Here is a 13,509-nt window from a genome sequence, read left to right on the forward strand (position 1 = left end):
TGTTTAGTGAGTCCTCCAGATCAGAGGCAGTAGGGATGACCAGGGATGTTCTCTGTTTAGTGAGTCTTCTAGCTCAGAGGCAGTAAGGATGACCAGGGATGTTCTCTGTTTAGTGAGTCCTCTAGATCAGAGGCAGTAGGGATGACCAGGGATGTTCTCTGTTTCGTGAGTCATCCAGATCAGAGGCAGTTGGGATGACCAGGGATGTTCTCTGTTTAGTGAGTCCTCCAGATCAGAGGCAGTAGGGATGACCAGGGATGTTCTCTGTTTTTCTTGAGTCCTCCAGATCAGAGGCAGTAGGGATGACCAGGGATGTTCTCTGTTTAGTGAGTCCTCCAGATCAGAGGCAGTAGAGATGACTAGGGATGTTCTCTGTTTTTCTTGAGTCCTCCAGATCAGAGGCAGTAGGGATGACCAGGGATGTTCTCTGTTTAGTGAGTCCGCCAGTAGGGAGGACCAGGGATGTTCTCTGTTTAGTGAGTCCTCCAGATCAGAGGCAGTAGGGATAACCAGAGATGTTCTCTGTTTACTGAGTCCTCCGGATCAGAGGCAGTAGGGATGACCAGGGATGTTCTCTGTTTAGTGAGTCCTCCAGATCAGAGGCAGTAGGGATGACCAGGGATGTTCTCTGTTTAGTGAGTCCTCCAGATCAGAGGCAGTAGGGATGACCAGGGATGTTCTCTGTTTAGTGAGTCCTCCAGATCAGAGGCAGTAGGGATGACCAGGGATGTTCTCTGTTTAGTGAGTCCTCTAGCTCAGAGGCAGTAAGGATGACCAGGGATGTTCTCTGTTTAGTGAGTCCTCTAGATCAGAGGCAGTAGGGATGACCAGGGATGTTCTCTGTTTAGTGAGTCCTCCAGATCAGAGGCAGTTGGGATGACCAGGGATGTTCTCTGTTTAGTGAGTCCTCCAGATCAGAGGCAGTAGGGATGACCAGGGATGTTCTCTGTTTAGTGAGTCCTCCAGATCAGAGGCAGTAGGGATGACCAGGGATGTTCTCTGTTTTTCTTGAGTCCTCCAGATCAGAGGCAGTAGGGATGACCAGGGATGTTCTCTGTTTAGTGAGTCCTCCAGATCAGAGGCAGTAGAGATGACCAGGGATGTTCTCTGTTTAGTGAGTCCTCAGAGGCAGTAGGGATGACCAGAGTCCTCCAGATCAGAGGCAGTAGGGATGACCAGGGATGTTCTCTGTTTAGTGAGTCCTCCAGATCAGAGGCAGTAGGGATGACCAGGGATGTTCTCTGTTTAGTGAGTCCTCCAGATCAGAGGCAGTAGGGATGACCAGGGATGTTCTCTGTTTAGTGAGTCCGCCAGATCAGAGTCCAGGGATGTTCTCTGTTTAGTGAGTCCTCCAGATCAGAGGCAGTAGGGATAACCAGGATGTTCTCTGTTTACTGAGTCCTCCAGATCAGAGGCAGTAGGGATGACCAGGGATGTTCTCTGTTTACTGAGTCCTCCAGATCAGAGGCAGTAGGGATGACCAGGGATGTTCTCTGTTTAGTGAGTCCTCCAGATCAGAGGCAGTAGGGATGACCAGGGATGTTCTCTGTTTAGTGAGTCCTCCAGATCAGAGGCAGTAGGGATGACCAGGGATGTTCTCTGTTTAGTGAGTCCTCCAGATCAGAGGCAGTAGGGATGACCAGGGATGTTCTCTGTTTACTGAGTCCTCCAGATCAGAGGCAGTAGGGATAACCAGAGATGTTCTCTGTTTACTGAGTCCTCCGGATCAGAGGCAGTAGGGATGACCAGGGATGTTCTCTGTTTAGTGAGTCCTCCAGATCAGAGGCAGTAGGGATGACCAGGGATGTTCTCTGTTTAGTGAGTCCTCCAGATCAGAGGCAGTAGGGATGACCAGGGATGTTCTCTGTTTAGTGAGTCCTCCAGATCAGAGGCAGTAGGGATGACCAGGGATGTTCTCTGTTTAGTGAGTCCTCTAGCTCAGAGGCAGTAAGGATGACCAGGGATGTTCTCTGTTTAGTGAGTCCTCTAGATCAGAGGCAGTAGGGATGACCAGGGATGTTCTCTGTTTCGTGAGTCATCCAGATCAGAGGCAGTTGGGATGACCAGGGATGTTCTCTGTTTAGTGAGTCCTCCAGATCAGAGGCAGTAGGGATGACCAGGGATGTTCTCTGTTTTTCTTGAGTCCTCCAGATCAGAGGCAGTAGGGATGACCAGGGATGTTCTCTGTTTAGTGAGTCCTCCAGATCAGAGGCAGTAGAGATGACTAGGGATGTTCTCTGTTTTTCTTGAGTCCTCCAGATCAGAGGCAGTAGGGATGACCAGGGATGTTCTCTGTTTAGTGAGTCCGCCAGTAGGGAGGACCAGGGATGTTCTCTGTTTAGTGAGTCCTCCAGATCAGAGGCAGTAGGGATAACCAGAGATGTTCTCTGTTTACTGAGTCCTCCGGATCAGAGGCAGTAGGGATGACCAGGGATGTTCTCTGTTTAGTGAGTCCTCCAGATCAGAGGCAGTAGGGATGACCAGGGATGTTCTCTGTTTAGTGAGTCCTCCAGATCAGAGGCAGTAGGGATGACCAGGGATGTTCTCTGTTTAGTGAGTCCTCCAGATCAGAGGCAGTAGGGATGACCAGGGATGTTCTCTGTTTAGTGAGTCCTCTAGCTCAGAGGCAGTAAGGATGACCAGGGATGTTCTCTGTTTAGTGAGTCCTCTAGATCAGAGGCAGTAGGGATGACCAGGGATGTTCTCTGTTTCGTGAGTCCTCCAGATCAGAGGCAGTTGGGATGACCAGGGATGTTCTCTGTTTAGTGAGTCCTCCAGATCAGAGGCAGTAGGGATGACCAGGGATGTTCTCTGTTTAGTGAGTCCTCCAGATCAGAGGCAGTAGGGATGACCAGGGATGTTCTCTGTTTTTCTTGAGTCCTCCAGATCAGAGGCAGTAGGGATGACCAGGGATGTTCTCTGTTTAGTGAGTCCTCCAGATCAGAGGCAGTAGAGATGACCAGGGATGTTCTCTGTTTAGTGAGTCCTCCAGATCAGAGGCAGTAGGGATGACCAGGGATGTTCTCTGTTTATTGAGTCCTCCAGATCAGAGGCAGTAGGGATGACCAGGGATGTTCTCTGTTTAGTGAGTCCTCCAGATCAGAGGCAGTAGGGATGACCAGGGATGTTCTCTGTTTAGTGAGTCCGCCAGTAGGGAGGACCAGGGATGTTCTCTGTTTAGTGAGTCCTCCAGATCAGAGGCAGTAGGGATAACCAGAGATGTTCTCTGTTTACTGAGTCCTCCGGATCAGAGGCAGTAGGGATGACCAGGGATGTTCTCTGTTTACTGAGTCCTCCAGATCAGAGGCAGTAGGGATGACCAGGGATGTTCTCTGTTTAGTGAGTCCTCCAGATCAGAGGCAGTAGGGATGACCAGGGATGTTCTCTGTTTACTGAGTCCTCCAGATCAGAGGCAGTAGGGATGACCAGGGATGTTCTCTGTTTAGTGAGTCCGCCAGTAGGGATGACCAGGGATGTTCTCTGTTTAGTGAGTCCTCCAGATCAGAGGCAGTAGGGATGACCAGGGATGTTCTCTGTTTAGTGAGTCCTCCAGATCAGAGGCAGTAGGGATGATCAGGGATGTTCTATGTTTAGTGAGTCCTCCAGATCAGAGGCAGTAGGGATGACCAGGGATGTTCTCTGTTTAGTGAGTCCGCCAGTAGGGATGACCAGGGATGTTCTCTGTTTAGTGAGTCCTCCAGATCAGAGGCAGTAGGGATGACCATGGATGTTCTCTGTTTAGTGAGTCCGCCAGTAGGGATGACCAGGGATGTTCTCTGTTTACTGAGTCCTCCAGATCAGAGGCAGTAGGGATGACCAGGGATGTTCTCTTTTTAATGAGTCCTCCAAATCAGAGGCAGTAGTGATGACCAGGGATGTTCTCTGTTTACTGAGTCCTCCAGATCAGAGGCAGTAGGGATGGCCAGGGATGTTCTCTGTTTAGTGAGTCCTCCAGATCAGAGGCAGTAGGGATGACCAGGGATGTTCTCTTGATAAGTACGTGAATTGGACCATTTTCCTGTCCTGCTAAGCATTCAGAATGTAACAAGTACTTTTGGGTGTCAGGGAAAATGTATTCAATAAAAAGTACATTATTTTCATGAGGAATGTAGTGAAGTAAAAGTTGTCAAAAATATAAATAGTAAAGTATAGATACCCAAAAAATGACTTAAGTAGTACTTTAAAGTATATTTACTTATTAACTGCTTTGAGTTTGAGTTTATTATATTTTAACAGGGACAGTGCACATTAAAAGCTGAATTTATAATGAAGAACCTTTCATCGTCCTTTGGTTTTCCTCGTGGTTGTCTTACCGTGTCTTACTTCAATTTGAGCCTATAACTAGTGGTGTAAAACGTTGATTAAAACAATGACAATAAACAGTATTAGACACAGATTTAGGGCTATAGGTTAAGACTGATTACTAACAGTTCACTCATGAGTGTTGTATGAGTGTGCCCCCCCCGTGTCTTTAGTAGTGTTATAGAGTGATGTATGAGTCCCCCCCCACTGTGTCTGTAGTAGTGTTATAGAGTGTTGTATGAGTCCCCCCCCACTGTGTCTTTAGTAGCTTTAGTAGTGTTATAGAGTGTTGTATGAGGCCCACCCCCCCCCCCACTGTGTCTTTAGTAGTGTTATAGAGTGTTGTATGAGTCCCCCCCACTGTGTCTTTAGTAGTGTTATAGAGTGTTGTATGAGTCCCCCCCCACTGTGTCTTTAGTAGTGTTATAGAGTGTTGTATGATCCCCCCCACTGTGTCTGTAGTAGTGTTTATAGAGTGTTGTATGAGCCCCCCCCACTGTGTCTTTAGTAGTGTTATAGAGTGTTGTATGAGCCCCCCCACTGTGTCTTTAGTAGTGTTATAGAGTGTTGTATGAGTCCCCCCCCCACTGTGTCTTTAGTAGTGTTATAGAGTGTTGTATGAGCCCCCCCCCCCCCCCCACTGTGTCTTTAGTAGTGTTATAGAGTGTTGTATGAGTCCCCCCTGACTGTGTCTTTAGTAGTGTTATAGAGTGTTGTATGAGCCCCCCCCACTGTGTCTTTAGTAGTGTTATAGAGTGTTGTATGAGCCCCCCACTGAGTCTTTAGTAGTGTTATAGAGTGTTGTATGAGTCCCCCCACTGTGTCTGTAGTAGTGTTATAAAGTGTTGTATGAGTCCCCCCCACTGTGTCTTTAGTAGTGTTATAGAGTGTTGTATGAGTCCCCCCCCCCACTGTGTCTGTACTGTGTCTGTAGTAGTGCTATAGAGTGTTGTATGAGTCCCCCCACTGTGTCTGTAGTAGTGCTATAGAGTGTTGTATGAGTCCCCCCCCACTGTGTCTGTAGTAGTGTTTATAGAGTGTTGTATGAGTCCCCCCCACTGTGTCTTTAGTAGTGTTATTAAGTGTTGTATGAGTCCCCCCACTGTGTCTGTAGTAGTGTTATTAAGTGTTGTATGAGTCCCCCCCCACTGTGTCTGTAGTAGTGTTATAAAGTAGGAGAACCGTGACGGATATCACTGCTCACAGGAGAACCGTGACGGATATCACTGCTCACAGGAGAACCGTGACGGATATCACTGCTCACAGGAGAACCGTGACGGATATCACTGCTCACAGGAGAACCGTGAAGGATATCACTGCTCACAGGAGAACCGTGACGGATATCACTGCTCACAGGAGAACCGTGAAGGATATCACTGCTCACAGGAGAACCGTGACGGATATCACTGCTCACAGGAGAACCGTGAAGGATATCACTGCTCACAGGAGAACCGTGAAGGATATCACTGCTCACAGGAGAACCGTGAAGGATATCACTGCTCACAGGAGAACCGTGAAGGATATCACTGCTCACAGGAGAACCGTGACGGATATCACTGCTCACAGGAGAACCGTGAAGGATATCACTGCTAAGCGTCAGTCTTCAGAACCTGTCGAGAGGTTGAATACATGACTGAAAAGTGTTTGCTTCGTGTAGAAACCCCTCACTAGCAGGATTCTTACTAGTGCCTCCCCCCAAAGTCTGAACATGAACAATATGGAGTATTCCGGGTTTGTCAACCCTCACATAGTGGAGCCGTCATTGGCTAACCACCCCTCGCGCCATGTTACTAACGACACGGAAACCAACGACACGATACGGAGTTCTCTGCCTCCATGTTTCAGAAAACGTCCAAAGCATTGGTCCATTCAATCAGCGCTCTCAATGTGACCACTTTATTGTTTATTCTTAAATCTTTTAAATTATTATAGGCCATCAGTCCTCCATGGCTGTTGAGGTTACTGGAGGACTGATGGCTGTTGGGGTTACTGGAGGACTGATGGCTGTTGGGGTTACTGGAGGACTGATGGCTGTTGGGGTTACTGGAGGACTGATGGCTGTTGGGGTTACTGGAGGACTGATGGCTGTTGGGGTTACTGGAGGACTGATGGCTGTTGGGGTTACTGGAGGACTGATGGCTGTTGGGGTTACTGGAGGACTGATGGCTGTTGAGGTTACTGGAGGACTGATGGCTGTTGGGGTTACTGGAGGACTGATGGCTGTTGGGGTTACTGGAGGACTGACGGCTGTTGGGGTTACTGGAGGACTGATGGCTGTTGGGGTTACTGGAGGACTGATGGCGGTTGGGGTTACTGGAGGACTGATGGCTGTTGAGGTTACTGGAGGACTGATGGCTGTTGGGGTTACTGGAGGACTGATGGCTGTTGGGGTTACTGGAGGACTGATGGCTGTTGAGGTTACTGGAGGACTGATGGCTGTTGGGGTTACTGGAGGACTGATGGCGGTTGGGGTTACTGGAGGACTGATGGCTGTTGGGGTTACTGGAGGACTGATGGCTGTTGGGGTTACTGGAGGACTGATGGCTGTTGAGGTTACTGGAGGACTGATGGCTGTTGGGGTTACTGGACGACTGATGGCTGTTGAGGTTACTGGAGGACTGATGGCTGTTGGGGTTACTGGAGGACTGATGGCGGTTGGGGTTACTGGAGGACTGATGGCTGTTGAGGTTACTGGAGGACTGATGGCTGTTGGGGTTACTGGAGGACTGATGGCTGTTGGGGTTACTGGAGGACTGATGGCTGTTGGGGTTACTGGAGGACTGATGGCTGTTGGGGTTACTGGAGGACTGATGGCTGTTGGGGTTACTGGAGGACTGATGGCTGTTGGGGTTACTGGAGGACTGATGGCTGTTGGGGTTACTGGAGGACTGATGGCTGTTGGGGTTACTGGAGGACTGATGGCTGTTGGGGTTACTGGAGGACTGATGGCTGTTGGGGTTACTGGAGGACTGATGGCTGTTGGGGTTACTGGAGGACTGATGGCTGTTGAGGTTACTGGAGGACTGATGGCTGTTGGGGTTACTGGAGGACTGATGGCTGTTGGGGTTACTGGAGGACTGATGGCTGTTGGGGTTACTGGAGGACTGATGGCTGTTGGGGTTACTGGAGGACTGATGGCTGTTGGGGTTACTGGAGGACTGATGGCTGTTGGGGTTACTGGAGGACTGATGGCCGTAGGGGATGGAGGGCCTTCTATCTGAGGTTTCTACTTGAGTTGTAAAAATAAGTGTGTGCGTTTCAGTTTCCATTCGGTGTGACAGACATCCAGAATGGATGAGGAAGAAGGAGCCATTCCAGTTGTTGACACGGGATGCAGCTTTCCTGGAAATTTAACAGTTTACCCTTTTTTTGTGTGATGTAGTATTGTACTCTATATCACTCCATATTTAAAGCAATTTGAGATGAGAGTAATGCAACAAAATAAAAACTACTGTACAAGATGAATGATGAAAGAAGATGAAGAATCAACAGAGAAATAAATCACTGGTTTTTGCTATACAGCAAAGAGGAGGAGGGGCAGAGTCATGGGACGTTTTCACCTCTTATAGAACCAGACGCTGTTCAAATCATGTTGATTAATTAAATAATTACAACGTTAGCAATATAAAACTACAGAGGTGATTCGTCCAGGAAAACCCTTATGAAACATCAGCCAGCTTGGGTAATGGAAGTTGATCTTAATGTCTGGTTTGTATGAAGACAATGAAAAGCTTGGTAGTTTACATTTTCTCTGTCATATTGTGATTCAGTGACTTCAGAAAGTGTTCATACCCTTTGACTTATTCCACATTTTGTAGTATAGTGAGTGTTTGAGAAACTCCCTGTCATTCGATAGAATAGACTAAACCATGGCCATAGACCTGTTCATTGTTTGTCTGTTTCAAAATAGCGAGCCACCTGATCTCACGAGAACGTTCCTGATCTCACGAGAACGTTCCTGATGTCACGAGAACGTTCCTGATCTCACGAGAACGTTCCTGATGTCACGAGAACGTTCCTGATGTCACGAGAACGTTCCTGATCTCACGAGAACGTTCCTGATCTCACGAGAACGTTCCTGATCTCACGAGAACGTTCCCTGCAACGGTAAAGGATTCAGGCAATGACATGAATGTGTCTTACTTTGTATTTCCTGCATGGTTTATGTAAACCGCTATACATTCCCCATCCCCATCTCCATGATGCATCACATGACCAGATCCGGAGGAGAGAAGCTAGCGAGGATCACGATATATCTAGGCCAAGCAATCAACACACTGCTGCCTGCACTCACAACTGGAAACTTCCCCTGATGCCAAGTTTTTTCCCCTGATGCCAAGTGTGTGTGTGTGTGTGTGTGTGTGTGTGTGTGTGTGTGTGTGTGTGTGTGTGTGTGTGTGTGTGTGTGTGTGTGTGTGTGTGTGTGTGTGTGTGTGTGTGTGTGTGTGTGTGTGTGTGTGTGTGTGTGTCTTTCTAACCTTATAGGCTTGAACAAGCTGAATGCATTTGAACAATCATCTCTGATATACACACTGGACGATGTACCTGCCATCTGCGATAATATCCATTCCTCAGTATTTACTGTCTTTTCAGGAACTGTCTACGTCGCTAGCACATGTGGGCAAACTATAAATCCTTTTGTTAAGCAGAGATACAGTAGGAAGTATATCTAGATAGTACATATTTACATTCTACGGCGCATTCGGATAGTATTCAGACCCCTTGACTCTTCCCCCCCATTTTGTTACGTTACAGCCTTATTCTAAAAATGGATTCAATAGTTTTCTTTCCCCCTCATCAAACTGCACACAATACCCCATAATGACATCACAATACCCCATAATGACATCACAATACCCCATAATGACATCACAATACCCCATAATGACATCACAATAACCCATAATGACATCACAATACTCCATAATGACATCACAATACCCCATAATGACATCACAATACCCCATAATGACAAAGCAAAAACTGTTTTTCAGACATTTTTGATAACAGAAATATCACATTTACATGGGAATTCAGACCTTTAACTCCGTACTTTACTGAAGGACCTTTGGCAGCGATTACAGCCTTGAGTCTTCTTGGGTATTGTCACGGTCGTCCTCTTCATCTGAAGAGCAGAGGCGAGAAGGATCGGAGGACCAATATGCAGCGTGATATGTGTTCATGTTGAATGTTTAATTAAAGAAAGGACGGAACACTGAAACACTATACAAAAACAGTAAACAAAATAACAACCGTGAAGCTGCGCTGAAACAAGCCATCAACATAGACAATCACCAGTGCAACCCAGGCTACCTAAGTATGATTCTCAGTCAGAGACAACCAGGCTACCTAAGTATGATTCTCAGTCAGAGACAACCAGGCTACCTAAGTATGATTCTCAATCAGAGACAACCAGGCTACCTAAGTATGATTCTCAATCAGGGACAACTAATGACACCTGCCTCTGATTGAGAACCATACTAGGCCGAAACATAGAAATACCCCAAAACATAGAAAAACAGACATAGACTGCCCACCCAACTCACGCCCTGACCATACTAACTACAGACAAAACATAGACTGCCCACCCAACTCACGCCCTGACCAGACTAAATAAAGACAAAACATAGACTGCCCACCCAACTCACGCCCTGACCAGACTAAATAAAGACAAAACATAGACTGCCCACCCAACTCACTCAATGACCAGACTAAATAAAGACAAAACATAGACTGCCCACCCAACTCACGCCCTGACCAGACTAAATAAAGACAAAACATAGACTGCCCACCCAACTCACGCCCTGACCAGACTAAATAAAGACAAAACATAGACTGCCCACCCAACTCACTCAATGACCAGACTAAATAAAGACAAAACATAGACTGCCCACCCAACTCACGCCCTGACCAGACTAAATAAAGACAAAACATAGACTGCCCACCCAACTCACGCCCTGACCAGACTAAATAAAGACAAAACATAGACTGCCCACCCCAACTCACACCCTGACCATACTAAATAAATACAAAACAAAGGAAATAAAGGTCAGAACCTGACAGATATGATGCTACAAGCTTAGCACACCTGTATTTGGGGAGTTTCCCCCATTCTTCTCTGCAGATCCTCTCAAGCTCTGTCAGGTTAGATGGGGAGCGTCGCTGCACAGCTATTTTCAGGTCTCTCCAGAGATGTTCGATCGGGTTCAAGTCCAGGCTACGGCTGGGCCAGTAAATGACATTTGAGACTTGTCCTGCATTGTCTTGGCTGTGTGCTTAGGGTCGTTGTCCTGTTGGAAGGTGAACCTTCACCCCAGTCTGAGGTCCAGGGAGCTCTGGAGCAGGTTTTCATCAAGGATCTCTCTGCACTTTGCTCCGTTCATCTTTGCCTCGATCCTGACTAGTCTCCCAGTAGAGGAGTCTCAGGTGTTTGGCAGTCTAAGCTCTACTGTTGACTTGTCAGGTAAATGGATGTATGGTGGTGGCAGCACATACAGATGTGCCGAGCCCTGTTTTAAGTGACAGGCTAAACTCCTGATTGGTCTTTTGTAGGATAGAGGACTGAAAAAGTGTCAGAAGTTGTAATGTTGCCACCCGGCACCAAACGCATGAAGTTCACTACATTGACCTGACAAGTCAATGGGGGAGTGTCCCTCTGAACATACGTTCTATGTAAAGAGAACCAACCACTTTACATCTGCTGAGAGGGAGATGGTAGTTCTTGCTTCAACCACTAGGGGTCAGTATAGTCTCAGTGTTAATGTGTGTCCATCACAGCCTGACGGACCACGGGAAGCAGAAACATGTTAAACATGCTATATTGCTGCTATTTGGACCTGCATAGTTACTGTAACTAATATCAGACTATACTTACTGTAACTAATATCAGACCATACTTACTGTAACTAATATCAGACCATACTTACTGTAACTAATATCAGACTATACTTACAGTAACTAATATCAGACTATACTTACTGTAATTAATATCAGACTATACTTACTGTAACTAATATCATACTATACTTACTGTAACTAATATCAGACCATACTTACTGTAACTAATATCAGACCATACTTACTGTAACTAATATCATACTATACTTACTGTAACTAATATCAGACCATACTTACTGTAACTAATATCAGACCATACTTACTGTAACTAATATCAGACTATACTTACTGTAACTAATATCAGACTATACTTACAGTAACTAATATCAGACTATAGTTACTGTAACTAATATCAGACTATACTTACTATTTACTAATATCAGACTATACTTACTGTAACTAATATCAGACTATACTTACCAGTAACTAATATCAGACAATACTTACAGTAACTAATATCAGACTATACTTACTGTAACTAATATCAGACTATACTTACTGTAACTAATATCAGACTATAGTTACTGTAACTAATATCAGACTATACTTACTGTAACTAATATCAGACAATACTTACAGTAACTAATATCAGACTATACTTACCAGTAACTAATATCAGACTATACTTACTGTAACTAATATCAGACTATACTTACTGTAACTAATATCAGACTATACTTACAGTAACTAATATCAGACTATACTTACTGTAACTAATATCAGACTATACTTACTGTAACTAATATCAGACTATACTTACTGTAACTAATATCAGACTATACTTACAGTAACTAATATCAGACTATACTTACTGTAACTAATATCAGACTATACTTACTGTAACTAATATCAGACTATACTTACTGTAACTAATATCAGACTATACTTACAGTAACTAATATCAGACTATACTTACTGTAACTAATATCAGACTATACTTACTGTAACTAATATCAGACTATACTTACTGTAACTAATATCAGACTATAGTTACTGTAACTAATATCAGACTATACTTACAGTAACTAATATCAGACTATACTTACTGTAACTAATATCAGACAATACTTACTGTAACTAATATCAGACTATAGTTACTGTAACTACCATCACACTATTTACTGTACTGTAAAGCCCTCTGGGGCAGTTAGTTTAGTCCTCTGGGGCAGTTAGTTTAGTCCTCTGGGGCAGTTAGGTTAGTTTAGTTCTCTGGGGCAGTTAGTTTAGTCCTCTGGGGCAGTTAGTTTAGTCCTCTGGGGCAGTTAGTTTAGTCCTCTGGGGCAGTTAGTTTAGTCCTCTGGGGCAGTTAGTTTAGTCCTCTGGGGCAGTTAGTTTAGTCCTCTGGGGCAGTTAGTTTAGTCCTCTGGGGCAGTTAGGTTAGTTTAGTACTCTGGGGCAGTTAGTTTAGTTCTCTGGGGCAGTTAGTTTAGTCCTCTGGGGCAGTTAGTTTAGTCCTCTGGGGCAGTTAGTTTAGTCCTCTGGGGCAGTTAGTTTAGTCCTCTAGGGCAGTTAGTTTAGTCCTCTGGGGACATGAGAGCACTGACCCTCTTTCTGTCTCAGATGGTTAGACACACCTGTCCCCGGTGTTGAGCTGTCTCCAGGGTGTGAGTGTATGTGTGGACCAGGGGCGTCTACATTCTGCTATAAATACAAATAACAGGTTTGATGGATCGGATCAATTGATCTTTTTCAGAGGTTTGCGTTAATGCAGGATTCTGTGGCGTTTTTTTTTTTGCGCAGACAAAATGAAAGATAAAACACAGAAAAAAATATCTCGTGTTAAAGGAGGTTCAGATGAAGGCCATTGACAGCACAGTTCCAGTTGTATGAAACCACTCCAGCCTGAGTCTATCGAACTACGCATTCTACTTATTCTAAGCAGACAACACCATTCTGTATACTTCCGGCCCTTCTTTGGACGCTGTGTTAACTAACCTCCAGACGAGCTTCAACGCCATACAACTCTCCTTCCGTGGCCTCCAACTGCTCTTAAACGCAAGTAAAACTAAATGCATGCTATTCAACCGATCGCTGCCCGCACCTGCCCGCCCGTCCAGCATCACTACTCTGGACGGTTCTGACTTAGAATATGTGGACAACTACAAATACCTAGGTGTTTGGCTAGACTGTAAACTCTCCTTCCAGACTCACATTAAGCATCTCCAATCCAAAATTAAATCTAGAATCGGCTTCCTATTTTGCAAACAAAGCATCCTTCACTCATGCTGCCAAACATAACCTCGTAAAACTGACTATCCTACCGATCCTTGATTTCTACTCAGCAAATTGGATGCAGTCTATCACAGTGCA

This window comes from Oncorhynchus gorbuscha, linkage group LG02, assembly GCF_021184085.1.
Source record: "Oncorhynchus gorbuscha isolate QuinsamMale2020 ecotype Even-year linkage group LG02, OgorEven_v1.0, whole genome shotgun sequence".
In the NCBI taxonomy this organism is placed as follows: domain Eukaryota; kingdom Metazoa; phylum Chordata; class Actinopteri; order Salmoniformes; family Salmonidae; genus Oncorhynchus; species Oncorhynchus gorbuscha.